At 43.1% G+C, this 22415-nt stretch overlaps 1 pseudogene; it reads right to left on the bottom strand.

The window, feature by feature from the left end:
• LOC135547892 (unconventional myosin-VIIa-like) overlaps positions 1-22415 on the bottom strand; it is a 56645-nt pseudogene that overhangs the window by 6782 nt on the left and 27448 nt on the right.

Genomic DNA, 22415 nt, shown 5'->3' with positions numbered 1-22415 from the left:
GGGCTGCGGCGTTCTGGATGAGTTGTAGGGGTTTAATGGCACAGGCAGGGAGCCCAGCCAACAGCGAGTTGCAGTAATCCAGACGGGAGATGACAAGTGCCTGGATTAGGACCTGCGCCGCGAATGCTGCCATTAATCCACGGTTTCTGGTTAGGGAATGTTTTAATCGATGCTATGGGAACGACATCTTCAACGCACGTTCTAATGAACTCGCACACCGAATCAGCGTATTCGTCAATGTTGTTATATTATCTGACGCAATGTCGAAACATGTCCCAGTCCACGTGATGGAAGCAGTCTTGGAGTGTGGAGTCAGCTTGGTCGGACCAGCGTTGGACAGACCTCAGCGTGGGAGCTTCTTTTTTTAGTTTTTGTCTGTAGGCAGGTATCAGCAAAATGGAGTCGTGGTCAGCTTTTCCGAAAGGGGGGCGGGGCAGGGCCTTATATGCGTCGCGGAAGTTAGAGTAACAGTGATCCAAGGTTTCTCCACCTCTGGTTGCGCAATCGATATGCTGATAAAATTTAGGGAGTCTTGTTTTCAGATTAGCCTTGTTAAAATCCCCAGCAACAATGAATGCAGCCTCCGGATAAATGGTTTCCAGTTTGCAAAGAGTTAAATAAAGTTTGTTCAGAGCCATCGATGTGTCTGCTTGGGGGGATATATACGGCTGTGATTATAATTGAAGAGAATTCTCTTGGTAGATAATGCGGTCTACATTTGATTGTGAGGAATTCTAAATCAGGTGAACAGAAGGATTTGAGTTCCTGTATGTTTCTTTCATCGCACCATGCCTCGTTAGCCATAAGGCATACACCCCCACCCCTCTTCTTACCAGAAAGGTGTTTGTTTCTGTCGGCGCGATGCGTGGAGAAACCCATTGGCTGCACCGCTTCGGATAGCGTCTCTCCAGTGAGCCATGTTTCCGTGAAGCACAGAACGTTACAGTCTCTGATGTCCCTCTGGAATGCTACCCTTGCTCGGATTTCATCAACCTTGTTGTCAAGAGACTGGACATTGGCAAGAAGAATGCTAGGAAGTGGGGCACGATGTGCCCGTCTCCGTAGTCTGACCAGAAGACCGCCTCGTTTCCCTCTTTTTCGGAGTCGTTTTTTGGGTCGCTGCATGCGATCCATTCCGTTGTCCTGTTTGTAAGGCAGAACACAGGATCCGCGTCGTGAAAAAACATATTCTTCACCAGGGTATGATGATGTCTTCCCCAGGGTATGATGATGTCTTCACCAGGGTATGATGATGTCTTCACCAGGGTATAATGATGTCTTCACCAGGGTATAATGATGTCTTCACCAGGGTATAATGATGTCTTCAATCGGGGTATAATGATGTCTTCACCAGGGTATAATGATGTCTTCACCAGGGTATGATGATGTCTATGATGATGTCTTCACCAGGGTATGATGATGTCTTCACCAGGGTATGATGATGTCTATGATGTTTGTCTTCACCAGGGTATGATGATGTCTATGATGATGTCTATGATGATGTCTTCACCAGGGTATGATGATGTCTTCACCAGGGTATAATGATGTCGTCTTCACCAGGGTATAATGACGTCTTCACCAGGGTATAATGACGTCTTCACCAGGGTATAATGACGTCTTCACCAGGGTATAATGATGTCTTCACCAGGGTATAATGATGTCTTCACCAGGGTATGATGATGTCTATGATGATGTCTTCACCAGGGTATGATGATGTCTATGATGTCTTCACCAGGGTATGATGATGTCTTCACCAGGGTATGATGATGTCTTCACCAGGGTATGATGATGTCTTCACCAGGGTATGATGATGTCTTCACCAGGGTATGATGATGTCTTCACCAGGGTATAATGATGTCTTCACCAGGGTATAATGATGTCTTCACCAGGGTATGATGATGTCTATGATGATGTCTTCACCAGGGTATGATGATGTCTATGATGATGTCTTCACCAGGGTATGATGATGTCTATGATGATGTCTTCACCAGGGTATAATGATGTCTTCACCAGGGTATGATGATGTCTATGATGTTTGTCTTCACCAGGGTATGATGATGTCTATGATGATGTCTTCACCAGGGTATGATGATGTCTATGATGATGTCTTCACCAGGGTATGATGATGTCTATGATGATGTCTTCACCAGGGTATGATGATGTCTTCACCAGGGTATGATGATGTCTTCACCAGGGTATGATGATGTCTTCACCAGGGTATGATGATGTCTTCACCAGGGTATGATGATGTCTTCACCAGGGTATGATGATGTCTTCACCAGGGTATGATGATGTCTATGATGATGTCTTCACCAGGGTATGATGATGTCTTCACCAGGGTATGATGATGTCTATGATGATGTCTTCACCAGGGTATGATGATGTCTATGATGATGTCTTCACCAGGGTATAATGATGTCTTCACCAGGGTATGATGATGTCTTCACCAGGGTATGATGATGTCTTCACCAGGGTATAATGATGTCTTCACCAGGGTATAATGATGTCTATAATGATGTCTTCACCAGGGTATAATGATGTCTTCACCAGGGTATGATGATATCTATGATGATGTCTTCACCAGGGTATGATGATGTCTTCACCAGGGTATGATGATGTCTATGATGATGTCTTCACCAGGGTATAATGATGTCTTCACCAGGGTATGATGATGTCTTCACCAGGGTATGATGATGTCTTCACCAGGGTATAATGATGTCTTCACCAGGGTATAATGATGTCTATAATGATGTCTTCACCAGGGTATAATGATGTCTTCACCAGGGTATGATGATGTCTATGATGTTTGTCTTCACCAGGGTATGATGATGTCTATGATGATGTCTTCACCAGGGTATGATGATGTCTTCACCAGGGTATGATGATGTCTTCACCAGGGTATGATGATGTCTATGATGATGTCTTCACCAGGGTATAATGATGTCTTCACCAGGGTATGATGATGTCTTCACCAGGGTATGATGATGTCTTCACCAGGGTATGATGATGTCTTCACCAGGGTATAATGATGTCTTCACCAGGGTATGATGATGTCTATGATGATGTCTTCACCAGGGTATAATGATGTCTATAATGATGTCTTCACCAGGGTATAATGATGTCTTCACCAGGGTATGATGATGTCTATGATGATGTCTTCACCAGGGTATGATGATGTCTTCACCAGGGTATGATGATGTCTATGATGATGTCTTCACCAGGGTATGATGATGTCTTCACCAGGGTATGATGATGTCTTCACCAGGGTATAATGATGTCTTCACCAGGGTATGATGATGTCTTCACCAGGGTATGATGATGTCTATGATGATGTCTTCACCAGGGTATGATGATGTCTTCACCAGGGTATAATGATGTCTTCACCAGGGTATGATGATGTCTATGATGATGTCTTCACCAGGGTATGATGATGTCTTCACCAGGGTATGTCTATGATGTCTTCACCAGGGTATGATGATGTCTATGATGATGTCTTCACCAGGGTATGATGATGTCTTCATGATGTCTTCATGATGTCTATGATGATGTCTTCATGATGATGTCTTCACCAGGGTATGATGATGTCTTCACCAGGGTATAATGATGTCTTCACCAGGGTATGATGATGTCTATGATGATGTCTTCACCAGGGTATGATGATGTCTATGATGATGTCTTCACCAGGGTATGATGATGTCTATGATGATGTCTTCACCAGGGTATGATGATGTCTATGATGATGTCTTCACCAGGGTATGATGATGTCTTCACCAGGGTATAATGATGTCTTCACCAGGGTATGATGATGTCTATGATGATGTCTTCACCAGGGTATGATGATGTCTTCACCAGGGTATAATGATGTCTTCACCAGGGTATGATGATGTCTATGATGTTTGTCTTCACCAGGGTATGATGATGTCTATGATGATGTCTTCACCAGGGTATGATGATGTCTATGATGATGTCTTCACCAGGGTATGATGATGTCTATGATGTTTGTCTTCACCAGGGTATGATGATGTCTATGATGTCTTCACCAGGGTATGATGATGTCTTCACCAGGGTATGATGATGTCTATGATGTCTTCACCAGGGTATGATGATGTCTTCACCAGGGTATGATGATGTCTTCACCATGGTATGATGATGTCTTCACCAGGGTATGATGATGTCTTCACCATGATGTCTTCACCAGGGTATGATGATGTCTATGATGATGTCTTCACCAGGGTATGATGATGTCTATGATGATGTCTTCACCAGGGTATGATGATGTCTATGATGATGTCTTCACCAGGGTATGATGATGTCTATGATGATGTCTTCACCAGGGTATGATGATGTCTATGATGTTTGTCTTCACCAGGGTATGATGATGTCTATGATGTCTTCACCAGGGTATGATGATGTCTTCACCAGGGTATGATGATGTCTTCACCAGGGTATAATGATGTCTTCACCAGGGTATAATGATGTCTTCACCAGGGTATGATGATGTCTTCACCAGGGTATGATGATGTCTATGATGTTTGTCTTCACCAGGGTATAATGATGTCTTCACCAGGGTATGATGATGTCTATGATGATGTCTTCACCAGGGTATGATGATGTCTTCACCAGGGTATGATGATGTCTTCACCAGGGTATAATGATGTCTATGATGATGTCTTCACCAGGGTATGATGATGTCTATGATGATGTCTTCACCAGGGTATGATGATGTCTTCACCAGGGTATGATGATGTCTTCACCAGGGTATAATGATGTCTTCACCAGGGTATGATGATGTCTTCACCAGGGTATGATGATGTCTATGATGATGTCTTCACCAGGGTATGATGATGTCTATGATGATGTCTTCACCAGGGTATGATGATGTCTTCACCAGGGTATGATGATGTCTTCACCAGGGTATGATGATGTCTTCACCAGGGTATAATGATGTCTTCACCAGGGTATGATGATGTCTATGATGATGTCTTCACCAGGGTATGATGATGTCTTCACCAGGGTATGATGATGTCTTCACCAGGGTATGATGATGTCTTCACCAGGGTATGATGATGTCTTCACCAGGGTATAATGATGTCTTCACCAGGGTATGATGATGTCTTCACCAGGGTATGATGATGTCTATGATGATGTCTTCACCAGGGTATGATGATGTCTATGATGATGTCTTCACCAGGGTATGATGATGTCTTCACTTCAGGGTATGATGATGTCTTCACCAGGGTATGATGATGTCTTCACCAGGGTATAATGATGTCTTCACCAGGGTATGATGATGTCTATGATGATGTCTTCACCAGGGTATAATGATGTCTTCACCAGGGTATAATGATGTCTTCACCAGGGTATGATGATGTCTTCACCAGGGTATGATGATGTCTATGATGATGTCTTCACCAGGGTATGATGATGTCTTCACCAGGGTATGATGATGTCTTCACCAGGGTATGATGATGTCTTCACCAGGGTATGATGTCTTCACCAGGGTATGATGATGTCTATGATGATGTCTTCACCAGGGTATGATGATGTCTTCACCAGGGTATGATGATGTCTTTCACCAGGGTATGATGATGTCTTCATGATGTCTATGATGATGTCTTCACCAGGGTATGATGATGTCTTCACCAGGGTATGATGATGTCTTCACCAGGGTATGATGATGTCTATGATGATGTCTTCACCAGGGTATGATGATGTCTATGATGATGTCTTCACCAGGGTATGATGATGTCTTCACCAGGGTATGATGATGTCTTCACCAGGGTATGATGATGTCTTCACCAGGGTATAATGATGTCTTCACCAGGGTATGAATGATGTCTATGATGATGTCTTCACCAGGGTATGATGATGTCTTCACCAGGGTATGATGATGTCTATGATGATGATGTCTTCACCAGGGTATGATGATGTCTTCACCAGGGTATGATGATGTCTATGATGATGTCTTCACCAGGGTATGATGATGTCTATGATGATGTCTTCACCAGGGTATGATGATGTCTATGATGTTTGTCTTCACCAGGGTATGATGATGTCTATGATGATGTCTTCACCAGGGTATGATGATGTCTATGATGATGTCTTCACCAGGGTATGATGATGTGATGTCTTCACCAGGGTATGATGATGTCTTCACCAGGGTATGATGATATGATGATGTCTTCACCAGGGTATGATGATGTATGATGATGTCTTCACCAGGGTATGATGATGTCTTCACCAGGGTATTATGATGTCTTCACCAGGGTATGATGATGTCTATGATGATGTCTTCACCAGGGTATGATGATGTCTTCACCAGGGTATGATGATGTCTTCACCAGGGTATGATGATGTGATGTCTTCATGATGATGTCTTCACCAGGGTATGATGATGTCTATGATGATGTCTTCACCAGGGTATGATGATGTCTTCACCAGGGTATGATGATGTCTTCACCAGGGTATGATGATGTCTTCACCATGGTATGATGATGTCTTCACCAGATGATGATCTTCACCAGGGTATGATGATGATGTCTTCACCAGGGTATGATGATGTCTTCATGATGTCTTCACCAGGGTATGATGATGTCTATGATGATGTCTTCACCAGGGTATGATGATGTCTTCACCAGGGTATGATGATGTCTTCACCAGGGTATGATGATGTCTATGATGATGTCTTCACCAGGGTATGATGATGTCTTCACCAGGGTATGATGATGTCATCTTCACCAGGGTATGATGATGTCTTCACCAGGGTATGATGATGTCTTCACCAGGGTATGATGATGTCTTCACCAGGGTATGATGATGTCTTCATGATGATGATGTCTTCACCAGGGTATGATGATGTCTTCACCAGGGTATGATGATGTCTATGATGATGTCTTCACCAGGGTATGATGATGTCTTCACCAGGGTATGATGATGTCTATGTCTTCACCAGGGTATAATGATGTCTTCACCAGGGTATAATGATGTCTTCACCAGGGTATGATGATGTCTATGATGATGTCTTCACCAGGGTATGATGATGTCTATGATGATGTCTTCACCAGGGTATGATGATGTCTTCACCAGGGTATGATGATGTCTTCACCAGGGTATGATGATGTCTTCACCAGGGTATGATGATGTCTTCATGATGATGTCTTCACCAGGGTATGATGATGTCTATGATGATTGTCTTCACCAGGGTATGATGATGTCTATGATGATGTCTTCACCAGGGTATGATGATGTTCACCAGGGTATGATGATGTCTTCACCAGGGTATGATGATGTCTTCACCAGGGTATAATGATGTCTTCACCAGGGTATGATGATGTCTTCACCAGGGTATGATGATGTCTTCACCAGGGTATGATGATGTCTATGATGATGTCTTCACCAGGGTATGATGATGTCTTCACCAGGGTATGATGATGTCTATGATGATGTCTTCACCAGGGTATGATGATGTCTTCACCAGGGTATGATGATGTCTATGATGATGTCTTCACCAGGGTATGATGATGTCTTCACCAGGGTATGATGATGTCTTCACCAGGGTATAATGATGTCTTCACCAGGGTATAATGATGTCTTCACCAGGGTATAATGATGTCTTCACCAGGGTATAATGATGTCTTCACCAGGGTATAATGATGTCTTCACCAGGGTATGATGATGTCTATGATGTTTGTCTTCACCAGGGTATGATGATGTCTTCACCAGGGTATGATGATGTCTTCACCAGGGTATGATGATGTCTATGATGATTGTCTTCACCAGGGTATGATGATGTCTTCACCAGGGTATAATGATGTCTTCACCAGGGTATGATGATGTCTATGATGATGTCTTCACCAGGGTATGATGATGTCTATGATGATGTCTTCACCAGGGTATGATGATGTCTTCACCAGGGTATGATGATGTCTTCACCAGGGTATGATGATGTCTTCACCAGGGTATAATGATGTCTTCACCAGGGTATGATGATGTCTATGATGTTTGTCTTCACCAGGGTATGATGATGTCTATGATGATGTCTTCACCAGGGTATGATGATGTCTTCACCAGGGTATGATGATGTCTTCACCAGGGTATGATGATGTCTTCACCAGGGTATGATGATGTCTTCACCAGGGTATGATGATGTCTTCACCAGGGTATGATGATGTCTATGATGATGTCTTCACCAGGGTATGATGATGTCTTCACCAGGGTATGATGATGTCTATGATGTTTGTCTTCACCAGGGTATGATGATGTCTATGATGATGTCTTCATGATGATGTCTTCACCAGGGTATGATGATGTCTTCACCAGGGTATAATGATGTCTTCACCAGGGTATAATGATGTCTTCACCAGGGTATAATGATGTCTTCACCAGGGTATGATGATGTCTTCACCAGGGTATAATGATGTCTTCACCAGGGTATAATGATGTCTTCACCAGGGTATGATGATGTCTATGATGATGTCTTCACCAGGGTATGATGATGTCTATGATGTCTTCACCAGGGTATGATGATGTCTTCACCAGGGTATGATGATGTCTTCACCAGGGTATGATGATGTCTTCACCAGGGTATGATGATGTCTTCACCAGGGTATAATGATGTCTTCACCAGGGTATGATGATGTCTATGATGTTTGTCTTCACCAGGGTATGATGATGTCTTCACCAGGGTATGATGTCTATGATGATGTCTTCACCAGGGTATGATGATGTCTTCACCAGGGTATGATGATGTCTTCACCAGGGTATAATGATGTCTTCACCAGGGTATAATGATGTCTTCACCAGGGTATGATGTCTATGATGATGTCTTCACCAGGGTATGATGATGTCTTCACCAGGGTATGATGATGTCTTCACCAGGGTATAATGATGTCTTCACCAGGGTATGATGATGTCTTCACCAGGGTATAATGATGTCTTCACCAGGGTATGATGATGTCTATGATGATGTCTTCACCAGGGTATGATGATGTCTTCACCAGGGTATATGATGTCTTCATGTGATGATGTCTTCACCAGGGTATGATGATGTCTATGATGTTTGTCTTCACCAGGGTATGATGATGTCTATGATGATGTCTTCACCAGGGTATGATGATGTCTATGATGATGTCTTCACCAGGGTATGATGATGTCTATGATGATGTCTTCACCAGGGTATGATGATGTCTTCACCAGGGTATGATGATGTCTTCACCAGGGTATGATGATGTCTTCACCAGGGTATGATGATGTCTATGATGATGTCTTCACCAGGGTATGATGATGTCTTCACCAGGGTATGATGTCTTCACCAGGGTATGTCTTCACCAGGGTATGATGATGTCTTCACCAGGGTATGATGATGTCTTCACCAGGGTATGATGATGTCTATGATGATGTCTTCACCAGGGTATGATGATGTCTATGATGTTTGTCTTCACCAGGGTATGATGATGTCTATGATGATGTCTTCACCAGGGTATGATGATGTCTATGATGATGTCTTCACCAGGGTATGATGATGTCTATGATGATGTCTTCACCAGGGTATGATGATGTCTTCACCAGGGTATAATGATGTCTTCACCAGGGTATAATGATGTCTTCACCAGGGTATGATGATGTCTATGATGATGTCTTCACCAGGGTATGATGATGTCTTCACCAGGGTATAATGATGTCTTCACCAGGGTATGATGATGTCTATGATGATGTCTTCACCAGGGTATGATGATGTCTATGATGATGTCTTCACCAGGGTATGATGATGTCTATGATGATGTCTTCACCAGGGTATGATGATGTCTTCACCAGGGATATGATGATGTCTTCACCAGGGTATGATGATGTCTTCACCAGGGTATGATGATGTCTTCACCAGGGTATGATGATGGGTATGATGATGATGTCTTCACCAGGGTATGATGATGTCTTCACCAGGGTATAATGATGTCTTCACCAGGGTATGATGATGTCTATGATGTTTGTCTTCACCAGGGTATGATGATGTCTATGATGATGTCTTCACCAGGGTATGATGATGTCTATGATGATGTCTTCACCAGGGTATGATGATGTCTTCACCAGGGTATAATGATGTCTTCACCAGGGTATGATGATGTCTATGATGATGTCTTCACCAGGGTATGATGATGTCTTCACCAGGGTATGATGATGTCTTCATGTGATGATGTCTTCACCAGGGTATGATGATGTCTATGATGATGTCTTCACCAGTCTTCACCAGGGTATGATGATGTCTATGATGATGTCTTCACCAGGGTATGATGATGTCTATGATGATGTCTTCACCAGGGTATGATGATGTCTATGATGATGATGTCTTCACCAGGGTATGATGATGTCTATGATGATGATGTCTTCACCAGGGTATGATGATGTCTTCACCAGGGTATGATGATGTCTATGATGTGATGATGTCTTCACCAGGGTATGATGATGTCTTCACCAGGGTATGATGATGTCTTCACCAGGGTATGATGATGTCTTCACCAGGGTATAATGATGTCTTAACCAGGGTATGATGATGTCTTAACCAGGGTATGATGATGTCTTAACCAGGGTATGATGATGTCTTCACCAGGGTATGATGATGTCTTCACCAGGGTATGATGATGTCTATGATGATGTCTTCACCAGGGTATGATGATGTCTACCAGATGTGATGTCTTCACCAGGGTATGATGATGTCTATGATGATGTCTTCACCAGGGTATGATGATGTCTATGATGATGTCTTCACCAGGGTATGATGATGTCTTCACCAGGGTATAATGATGTCTTCACCAGGGTATGATGTCTTCACCAGGGTATGATGATGTCTTCACCAGGGTATGATGATGTCTTCACCAGGGTATGATGATGTCTTCACCAGGATATGATGTCTATGATGATGTCTTCACCAGGGTATAATGATGTCTTCACCAGGGTATGATGATGTCTATGATGATGTCTTCACCAGGGTATGATGATGTCTATGATGATGTCTTCACCAGGGTATAATGATGTCTATGATGATGTCTTCACCAGGGTATGATGATGTCTATGATGATGTCTTCACCAGGGTATGATGATGTCTTCACCAGGGTATGATGATGTCTTCACCAGGGTATGATGATGTCTTCACCAGGGTATGATGATGTCTTCACCAGGGTATGATGATGTCTTCACCAGGGTATGATGATGTCTTCACCAGGGTATGATGATGTCTTCACCAGGGTATGATGATGTCTTCACCAGGGTATGATGATGTCTATGATGATGTCTTCACCAGGGTATGATGATGTCTATGATGATGTCTTCACCAGGGTGTCTTCACCAGGGTATGATGATGTCTATGATGATGTCTTCACCAGGGTATGATGATGTCTATGATGATGTCTTCACCAGGGTATGATGATGTCTTCACCAGGGTATGATGATGTCTTCACCAGGGTATGATGATGTCTATGATGATGTCTTCACCAGGGTATGATGATGTCTTCACCAGGGTATGATGATGTCTTCACCAGGGTATGATGATGTCTTCACCAGGGTATAATGATGTCTTCACCAGGGTATGATGATGTCTATGATGATGTCTTCACCAGGGTATGATGATGTCTATGATGATGTCTTCACCAGGGTATGATGATGTCTATGATGATGTCTTCACCAGGGTATGATGATGTCTATGATGATGTCTTCACCAGGGTATAATGATGTCTTCACCAGGGTATGATGATGTCTTCACCAGGGTATGATGATGTCTTCACCAGGGTATGATGATGTCTATGATGATGTCTTCACCAGGGTATGATGATGTCTTCACCAGGGTATGATGATGTCTTCACCAGGGTATGATGATGTCTTCACCAGGGTATGATGATGTCTATGATGATGTCTTCACCAGGGTATGATGATGTCTATGATGATGTCTTCACCAGGGTATGATGATGTCTATGATGATGTCTTCACCAGGGTATGATGATGTCTATGATGATGTCTTCACCAGGGTATGATGATGTCTATGATGATGTCTTCACCAGGGTATGATGATGTCTTCATGATGATGTCTTCACCAGGGTATGATGATGTCTTCACCACCAGGGTATAATGATGTCTTCACCAGGGTATGATGATGTCTTCACCAGGGTTTGTTGATGTCTATAATGATGTCTTCACCAGGGTATGATGATGTCTTCACCAGGGTATAATGATGTCTTCACCAGGGTATGATGATGTCTATGATGATGTCTTCACCAGGGTATGATGATGTCTTCACCAGGGTATGATGTCTTCACCAGGGTATGATGATGTCTATGATGATGTCTTCACCAGGGTATGATGATGTCTATGATGATGTCTTCACCAGGGTATGATGATGTCTTCACCAGGGTATGATGATGTCTATGATGATGTCTTCACCAGGGTATGATGATGTCTATGATGATGATGTCTATGATGATGTCTTCACCAGGGTATGATGATGTCTTCACCAGGGTATGATGATGTCTTCACCAGGGTATGATGATGTCTTCACCAGGGTATGATGATGTCTTCACCAGGGTCTTGATGATGTCTTCATGTCTATGATGATGTCTTCACCAGGGTATGATGATGTCTATGATGATGTCTTCACCAGGGTATGATGATGTCTATGATGATGTCTTCACCAGGGTATGATGATGTCTATGATGATGTCTTCACCAGGGTATGATGATGTCTACCAGATGATGTCTTCACCAGGGTATGATGATGTCTTCACCAGGGTATGATGTCTTCACCAGGGTATAATGATGTCTTCACCAGGGTATGATGATGTCTTCACCAGGGTATGATGTCTTCACCAGGGTATGATGATGTCTTCTTCACCAGGGTATGATGATGTCTATGATGATGTCTTCACCAGGGTATGATGATGTCTATGATGATGTCTTCACCAGGGTATGATGATGTCTACCAGGGTATGATGATGTCTTCACCAGGGTATGATGATGTCTATATGATGATGTCTTCACCAGGGTATGATGATGTCTATAATGATGTCTTCACCAGGGTATGATGATGTCTATGATGATGTCTTCACCAGGGTATGATGATGTCTATGATGATGTCTTCACCAGGGTATGATGATGTCTATGATGATGTCTTCACCAGGGTATGATGATGTCTATGATGATGTCTTCACCAGGGTATGATGATGTCTATGATGATGTCTTCACCAGGGTATGATGATGTCTATGATGATGTCTTCACCAGGGTATGATGATGTCTATGATGATGTCTTCACCAGGGTATGATGATGTCTTCACCAGGGTATGATGTCTTCACCAGGGTATGATGATGTCTTCACCAGGGTATGATGATGTCTTCACCAGGGTATGATGATGTCTATACCAGGGTATGATGATGTCTTCATGATGATGTCTTCAGGGGTATGATGATGTCTATGATGTCTTCACCAGGGTATGATGATGTCTGATGTCTTCACCAGGGTATGATGATGTCTATGTCTGTCTTCACCAGGGTATGATGATGTCTATGATGATGTCTTCACCAGGGTATGATGATGTCTATGATGATGTCTTCACCAGGGTATGATGATGTCTATGATGATGTCTTCACCAGGGTATAATGATGTCTTCACCAGGGTATGATGATGTCTATGATGATGTCTTCACCAGGGTATGATGATGTCTTCACCAGGGTATGATGATGTCTATAATGATGTCTTCACCAGGGTTTGTTGATGTCTATAATGATGTCTTCACCAGGGTATGATGATGTCTTCACCAGGGTATTATGATGTCTTCACCAGGGTATGATGATGATGTCTATGATGATGTCTTCACCAGGGTATGATGATGTCTATGATGTTTGTCTTCACCAGGGTATGATGATGTCTTCACCAGGGTATAATGATGTCTTCACCAGGGTATGATGATGTCTATGATGATGTCTTCACCAGGGTATGATGATGTCTATGATGATGTCTTCACCAGGGTATGATGATGTCTTCACCAGGGTATGATGATGTCTATGATGATGTCTTCACCAGGGTATTATGATGTCTATGATGTTTGTCTTCACCAGGGTATGATGATGTCTTCACCAGACATCATCTGTCTATAATGATGTCTTCACCAGGGTTTGTTGATGTCTATAATGATGTCTTCACCAGGGTATGATGATGTCTTCACCAGGGTATTATGATGTCTTCACCAGGGTATGATGATGTCTTCACCAGGGTATGATGATGTCTATGATGATGTCTTCGATGATGTCTTCACCAGGGTATGATGATGTCTATGATGATGTCTTCACCAGGGTATGATGATGTCTATGATGTTTGTCTTCACCAGGGTATGATGATGTCTTCACCAGGGTATAATGATGTCTTCACCAGGGTATGATGATGTCTTCACCAGGGTATGATGTCTATGATGATGTCTTCACCAGGGTATGATGATGTCTTCACCAGGGTATGATGATGTCTATGATGATGTCTTCACCAGGGTATGATGATGTCTTCACCAGGGTATGATGATGTCTATGATGATGTCTTCACCAGGGTATAATGATGTCTTCACCAGGGTATGATGATGTCTTCACCAGGGTATGATGATGTCTTCACCAGGGTATGATGATGTCTTCACCAGGGTATGATGATGTCTTCACCAGGGTATGATGATGTCTATGATGATGTCTTCACCAGGGTATGATGATGTCTATGATGATGTCTTCACCAGGGTATGATGATGTCTTCACCAGGGTATAATGATGTCTTCACCAGGGTATGATGATGTCTATGATGATGTCTTCACCAGGGTATGATGATGTCTATGATGATGTCTTCACCAGGTATGATGATGTCTATGATGATGTCTTCACCAGGGTATGATGATGTCTTCACCAGGGTATGATGATGTCTTCACCAGGGTATGATGATGTCTTCACCAGGGTATGATGATGTCTTCACCAGGGTATGATGATGTCTTCACCAGGGTATGATGATGTCTATGATGATGTCTTCACCAGGGTATGATGATGTCTATGATGATGTCTTCACCAGGGTATGATGATGTCTATGGGTATGATGTCTTCACCAGGGTATGATGATGTCTATGATGATGATGTCTTCACCAGGGTATGATGATGTCTATGATGATGTCTTCACCAGGGTATGATGATGTCTTCATGATGATGTCTTCACCAGGGTATAATGATGTCTATGATGATGTCTTCACCAGGGTATGTCTAATGATGTCTTCACCAGGGTATGATGATGTCTTCACCAGGGTATAATGATGTCTTCACCAGGGTATGATGATGTCTATGATGATGTCTTCACCAGGGTATGATGATGTCTATGATGATGTCTTCACCAGGGTATGATGATGTCTTCACCAGGGTATGATGATGTCTATGATGATGTCTTCACCAGGGTATGATGATGTCTTCACCAGGGTATGATGATGTCTATGATGATGTCTTCACCAGGGTATGATGATGTCTACCAGGGTGATGATGTCTTCACCAGGGTATGATGATGTCTTCACCAGGGTATGATGATGTCTATGATGATGTCTTCACCAGGGTATGATGATGTCTTCACCAGGGTATGATGATGTCTTCACCAGGGTATGATGATGTCTATGATGATGTCTTCACCAGGGTATAATGATGTCTTCACCAGGGTATGATGATGTCTTCACCAGGGTATGATGATGTCTTCACCAGGGTATGATGATGTCTTCACCAGGGTATGATGATGTCTTCACCAGGGTATGATGATGTCTTCACCAGGGTATGATGATGTCTATGATGATGTCTTCACCAGGGTATGATGATGTCTATGATGATGTCTTCACCAGGGTATGATGATGTCTTCACCAGGGTATAATGATGTCTTCACCAGGGTATGATGATGTCTATGATGATGTCTTCACCAGGGTATGATGATGTCTTCACCAGGGTATGATGATGTCTATGATGATGTCTTCACCAGGGTATGATGTCATCTTCACCAGGGTATGATGATGTCTTCACCAGGGTATGATGATGTCTTCACCAGGGTATGATGATGTCTTCACCAGGGTATGATGATGTCTTCACCAGGGTATGATGATGTCTTCACCAGGGTATGATGATGTCTATGATGATGTCTTCACCAGGGTATGATGATGTCTATGATGATGTCTTCACCAGGGTATGATGATGTCTATGATGATGTCTTCACCAGGGTATAATGATGTCTATGATGATGATGTCTATGATGATTCACCAGGGTATGATGATGTCTATGATGATGTCTTCACCAGGGTATGATGATGTCTTCACCAGATGATGTCTTCACCAGGGTATGATGATGTCTATGATGATGTCTTCACCAGGGTATGATGATGTCTATGATGATGTCTTCACCAGGGTATGATGATGTCTTCACCAGGGTATGATGATGTCTTCACCAGGGTATGATGATGTCTATGATGATGTCTTCACCAGGGTATGATGATGTCTATGATGATGTCTTCACCAGGGTATGATGATGTCTTCACCAGGGTATGATGATGTCTATGATGATGTCTTCACCAGGGTATGATGATGTCTTCACCAGGGTATGATGATGTCTATGATGATGTCTTCACCAGGGTATGATGATGTCTATGATGATGTCTTCACCAGGGTATGATGATGTCTTCACCAGGGTATGATGATGTCTATGATGATGTCTTCACCAGGGTATGATGATGTCTTCACCAGGGTATGATGATGTCTTCACCAGGGTATGATGATGTCTTCACCAGGGTATGATGATGTCTTCACCAGGGTATGATGATGTCTTCACCAGGGTATGATGATGTCTATGATGATGTCTTCACCAGGGTATGATGTTGTCTTCTTCACCAGGGTATGATGATGTCTTCACCAGGGTATAATGATGTCTTTCACCAGGGTATGATGATGTCTTCACCAGGGTATGATGATGTCTTCACCAGGGTATGATGATGTCTTCACCAGGGTATGATGATGTCTATGATGATGTCTTCATGATGTCTATGATGATGTCTTCACCAGGGTATGATGATGTCTATGATGATGTCTTCACCAGGGTATGATGATGTCTTCACCAGGGTATGATGATGTCTTCACCAGGGTATGATGATGTCTATGATGATGTCTTCACCAGGGTATGATGATGTCTTCACCAGGGTATGATGATGTCTTCACCAGGGTATGATGATGTCTTCACCAGGGTATGATGATGTCTATGATGATGTCTTCACCAGGGTATAATGATGTCTATGATGATGTCTTCACCAGGGTATGATGATGTCTATGATGATGTCTTCACCAGGGTATGATGATGTCTTCACCAGGGTATGATGATGTTTATGATGATGTCTTCACCAGGGTATGATGATGTCTTCACCAGGGTATGATGATGTCTTCACCAGGGTATGATGATGTCTACCAGGGTATGATGATGTCTTCACCAGGGTATGATGATGTCTATGATGATGTCTTCACCAGGGTATGATGATGTCTTCACCAGGGTATGATGATGTCTTCACCAGGGTATGATGATGTCTTCACCTTCACCAGGGTATGATGATGTCTTCATGATGATGTGTCTTCACCAGGGTATGATGATGTCTTCACCAGGGTATGATGATGTCTTCACCAGGGTATGATGATGTCTTCACCAGGGTATGATGATGTCTTCACCAGGGTATGATGATGTCTATCTTCACCAGGGTATGATGATGTCTATGATGATGTCTTCACCAGGGTATGATGATGTCTTCACCAGGGTATGATGATGTCTTTCACCAGGGTATGATGATGTCTTCACCAGGGTATGATGATGTCTTCATGATGATGTCTTCACCAGGGTATGATGATGTCTTCACCAGGGTATGATGATGTCTATGATGTCTATGATGATGTCTTCACCAGGGTATGATGATGTCTATGATGATGTCTTCACCAGGGTATGATGATGTCTTCACCAGGGTATGATGATGTCTTCACCAGGGTATGATGATGTCTTCACCAGGGTATAATGATGTCTTCATGGGTATGATGTCTTCACCAGGGTATGATGATGTCTTCACCAGGGTATGATGATGTCTATGATGATGTCTTCACCAGGGTATGATGATGTCTTCACCAGGGTATAATGATGTCTATGATGATGTCTTCACCAGGGTATGATGATGTCTATGATGATGTCTTCACCAGGGTATGATGATGTCTATGATGATGTCTTCACCAGGGTATGATGATGTCTATGATGATGTCTATGATGATGTCTTCACCAGGGTATAATGATGTCTTCACCAGGGTATGATGATGTCTATGATGATGTCTTCACCAGGGTATGATGATGTCTTCACCAGGGTATGATGATGTCTATGATGATGTCTTCACCAGGGTATGATGATGTCTTCACCAGGGTATGATGATGTCTTCACCAGGGTATGATGATGTCTATGATGATGTCTTCACCAGGGTATGATGATGTCTTCACCAGGGTATGATGATGTCTTCACCAGGGTATGATGATGTCTATGATGATGTCTTCACCAGGGTATGATGATGTCTATGATGATGTCTTCATGATGGTATGATGATGTCTTCACCAGGGTATGATGATGTCTTCACCAGGGTATGATGATGTCTTCACCAGGGTATGATGATGTCTTCACCAGGGTATGATGATGTCTTCACCAGGGTATGATGATGTCTATGATGATGTCTTCACCAGGGTATGATGATGTCTTCACCAGGGTATGATGATGTCTTCACCAGGGTATGATGATGTCTTCACCAGGGTATGATGATGTCTATATGATGATGTCTTCACCAGGGTATGATGATGTCTATGATGATGTCTTCACCAGGGTATGATGATGTCTTCACCAGGGTATGATGATGTCTTCACCAGGGTATGATGATGTCTATGATGATGTCTTCACCAGGGTATAATGATGTCTATGATGATGTCTTCACCAGGGTATGATGATGTCTTCACCAGGGTATGATGATGTCTACGACGATGTCTTCACCAGGGTATGATGATGTCTTCACCAGGGTATGATGATGTCTTCACCAGGGTATGATGATGTCTTCACCAGGGTATGATGATGTCTATGATGATGTCTTCACCAGGGTATGATGATGTCTTCACCAGGGTATAATGATGTCTTCACCAGGGTATGATGATGTCTTCACCAGGGTATGATGATGTCTTCACCAGGGTATGATGATGTCTTCACCAGGGTATGATGATGTCTTCACCAGGGTATGATGATGTCTTCACCAGGGTATGATGATGTCTTCACCAGGGTATAATGATGTCATCTTCACCAGGGTATGATGATGTCTTCACCAGGGTATGATGATGTCTTCACCAGGGTATGATGATGTCTTCACCAGGGTATGATGATGTCTATGATGATGTCTTCACCAGGGTATGATGATGTCTTCACCAGGGTATGATGATGTCTTCACCAGGGTATGATGATGTCTTCACCAGGGTATGATGATGTCTTCACCAGGGTATGATGATGTCTTCACCAGGGTATAATGATGTCTATGATGATGTCTTCACCAGGGTATGATGATGTCTTCACCAGGGTATGATGATGTCTATGATGATGTCTTCACCAGGGTATGATGATGTCTTCACCAGGGTATGATGATGTCTATGATGATGTCTTCACCAGGGTATGATGATGTCTATGATGATGTCTTCACCAGGGTATGATGATGTCTATGATGATGTCTTCACCAGGGTATGATGATGTCTATGATGATGTCTTCACCAGGGTATGATGATGTCTATGATGATGTCTTCACCAGGGTATAATGATGTCTTCACCAGGGTATGATGATGTCTATGATGATGTCTTCACCAGGGTATGATGATGTCTTCACCAGGGTATGATGATGTCTATGATGATGTCTTCACCAGGGTATGATGATGTCTTCACCAGGGTATGATGATGTCTTCACCAGGGTATGATGATGTCTATGATGATGTCTTCACCAGGGTATGATGATGTCTATGATGATGTCTTCGATGATGTCTTCACCAGGGTATAATGATGTCTTCACCAGGGTATGATGATGTCTATGATGATGTCTTCACCAGGGTATGATGATGTCTTCACCAGGGTATGATGTCTATGATGATGTCTTCACCAGGGTATGATGATGTCTATGATGATGTCTTCACCAGGGTATGATGATGTCTTCACCAGGGTATGATGATGTCTATGATGATGTCTTCACCAGGGTATGATGATGTCTTCACCAGGGTATGATGATGTCTTCACCAGGGTATGATGATGTCTATGATGATGTCTTCACCAGGGTATGATGATGTCTATGATGATGTCTTCACCAGGGTATGATGATGTCTATGATGATGTCTTCACCAGGGTATAATGATGTCTATGATGATGTCTTCACCAGGGTATGATGATGTCTTCACCAGGGTATGATGATGTCTATGATGATGTCTTCACCAGGGTATGATGATGTCTATGATGATGTCTTCACCAGGGTATGATGATGTCTTCACCAGGGTATGATGATGTCTTCACCAGGGTATGATGATGTCTTCACCAGGGTATGATGATGTCTTCACCAGGGTATGATGATGTCTTCACCAGGGTATAATGATGTCTTCACCAGGGTATGATGATGTCTTCACCAGGGTATGATGATGTCTGATGATGTCTTCACCAGGGTATAATGATGTCTATGATGATGTCTTCACCAGGGTATGATGATGTCTTCACCAGGGTATGATGTCTTCACCAGGGTATAATGATGTCTTCACCAGGGTATGATGATGTCTTCACCAGGGTATGATGATGTCTTCACCAGGGTATGATGATGTCTATGATGATGTCTTCACCAGGGTATGATGATGTCTTCACCAGGGTATGATGATGTCTTCACCAGGGTATGATGATGTCTTCACCAGGGTATGATGATGTCGTCTTCACCAGGGTATGATGATGTCTTCTTCACCAGGGTATGATGATGTCTTCTTCACCAGGGTATGATGATGTCTTCACCAGGGTATGATGATGTCTTCACCAGGGTATGATGATGTCTTCACCAGGGTATGATGATGTCTTCACCAGGGTATGATGATGTCTTCACCAGGGTATGATGATGTCTATGTCTGTCTTCACCAGGGTATGATGATGTCTTCACCAGGGTTTGTTGTAGGCAGTCTATGGGCAAGGTTAGATAGCTGGCCATTGTCTCCAAATGCTAACGGTTTAGCATTCAAAAATCAATGCACGTCAATATGTTAAACGTAATCTAACCCCTCTTCACAGGGTGAGACACTCTAAACTGCTATAGACCTATATCCATCCTGCCCTGCCTTTCTAAAATCTTCGAAAGCCAAGTTAACAAACAGATCACCGACCATTTCGAATCCCACCGTACCTTCTCCACTATACAATCTGGTTTCCGAGCTGGTCATTGGTGCACCTCAGCCATGCTCAAAGTCCTAAACGATATCATAACCACCATCGATAAAAGACAGTACTGTGCAGCCATCATCATCGACCTGGCCAAGGCTTTCGACTGTGTCAATCACCGCATTCTTATCGACAGACTCAAAAGACTGCTTCGCCTGGTTCACCAACTACTTCTCAGATAGAGTTCAGTGTGTCAAATCGGAGGGACTGTTATCCGGACCTCTGGCAGTCTATGGGGGTGCCACAGGGTTCAATTCTCTGAATACATCAATGATATCGCTCTTGCTGCTGGTGCTGCTGGTGATTCTCTGATCCACCTCTACGCAGACGTATACATCTGGCCCTTCTTTGGACACCTCCAAACAAACCTCCAAACGCGTCAATGCCATACAACACTCCTTCCGTGGCCTCTAACTGCTTTTAAATGCTAGTAAAACTAAATGCATGCTCTTCAACCAATTGCTACCCGCACACGCCCGCCCGACTAGCATCACTACTCTTGACGGTTCTGACCTAGAATATGTGGACAAATACCTAGGTGTCTGGTTAGACTGTAAACTCTACTTCCAGATTAACATTAAGCATCTCCAATCCAAAATTAAATCCAGAATTGGCTACCTATTTCGCAACAAAGCCTCCTTCACTCATGTTGCCAAACATACCCTCGTAAAACTGACTATCCTACCCTCTAAAACTGTCTATCCTACCGATCCTTGACTTCGGCGAGTAGTTTATCATAGTGCCATCAGTTTTGTCACCAAAGCCCCATATACTACCCACCACTGCAACCTGTATGCTCTCGTTGACTGGCCCTCACTACATACATATCACTACATATTCATCGCCAAACACACTGGCTTCAGGTCATCTATAAGTCTTTGCTCGATAAAGCGTTGCCTTACC

This window comes from Oncorhynchus masou, chromosome 11, assembly GCF_036934945.1.
Source record: "Oncorhynchus masou masou isolate Uvic2021 chromosome 11, UVic_Omas_1.1, whole genome shotgun sequence".
Lineage (NCBI taxonomy): Eukaryota > Metazoa > Chordata > Actinopteri > Salmoniformes > Salmonidae > Oncorhynchus > Oncorhynchus masou.
Note: the sequence above shows the minus strand (reverse complement) of the source record. Positions and strands in the feature narration are given on the sequence as shown.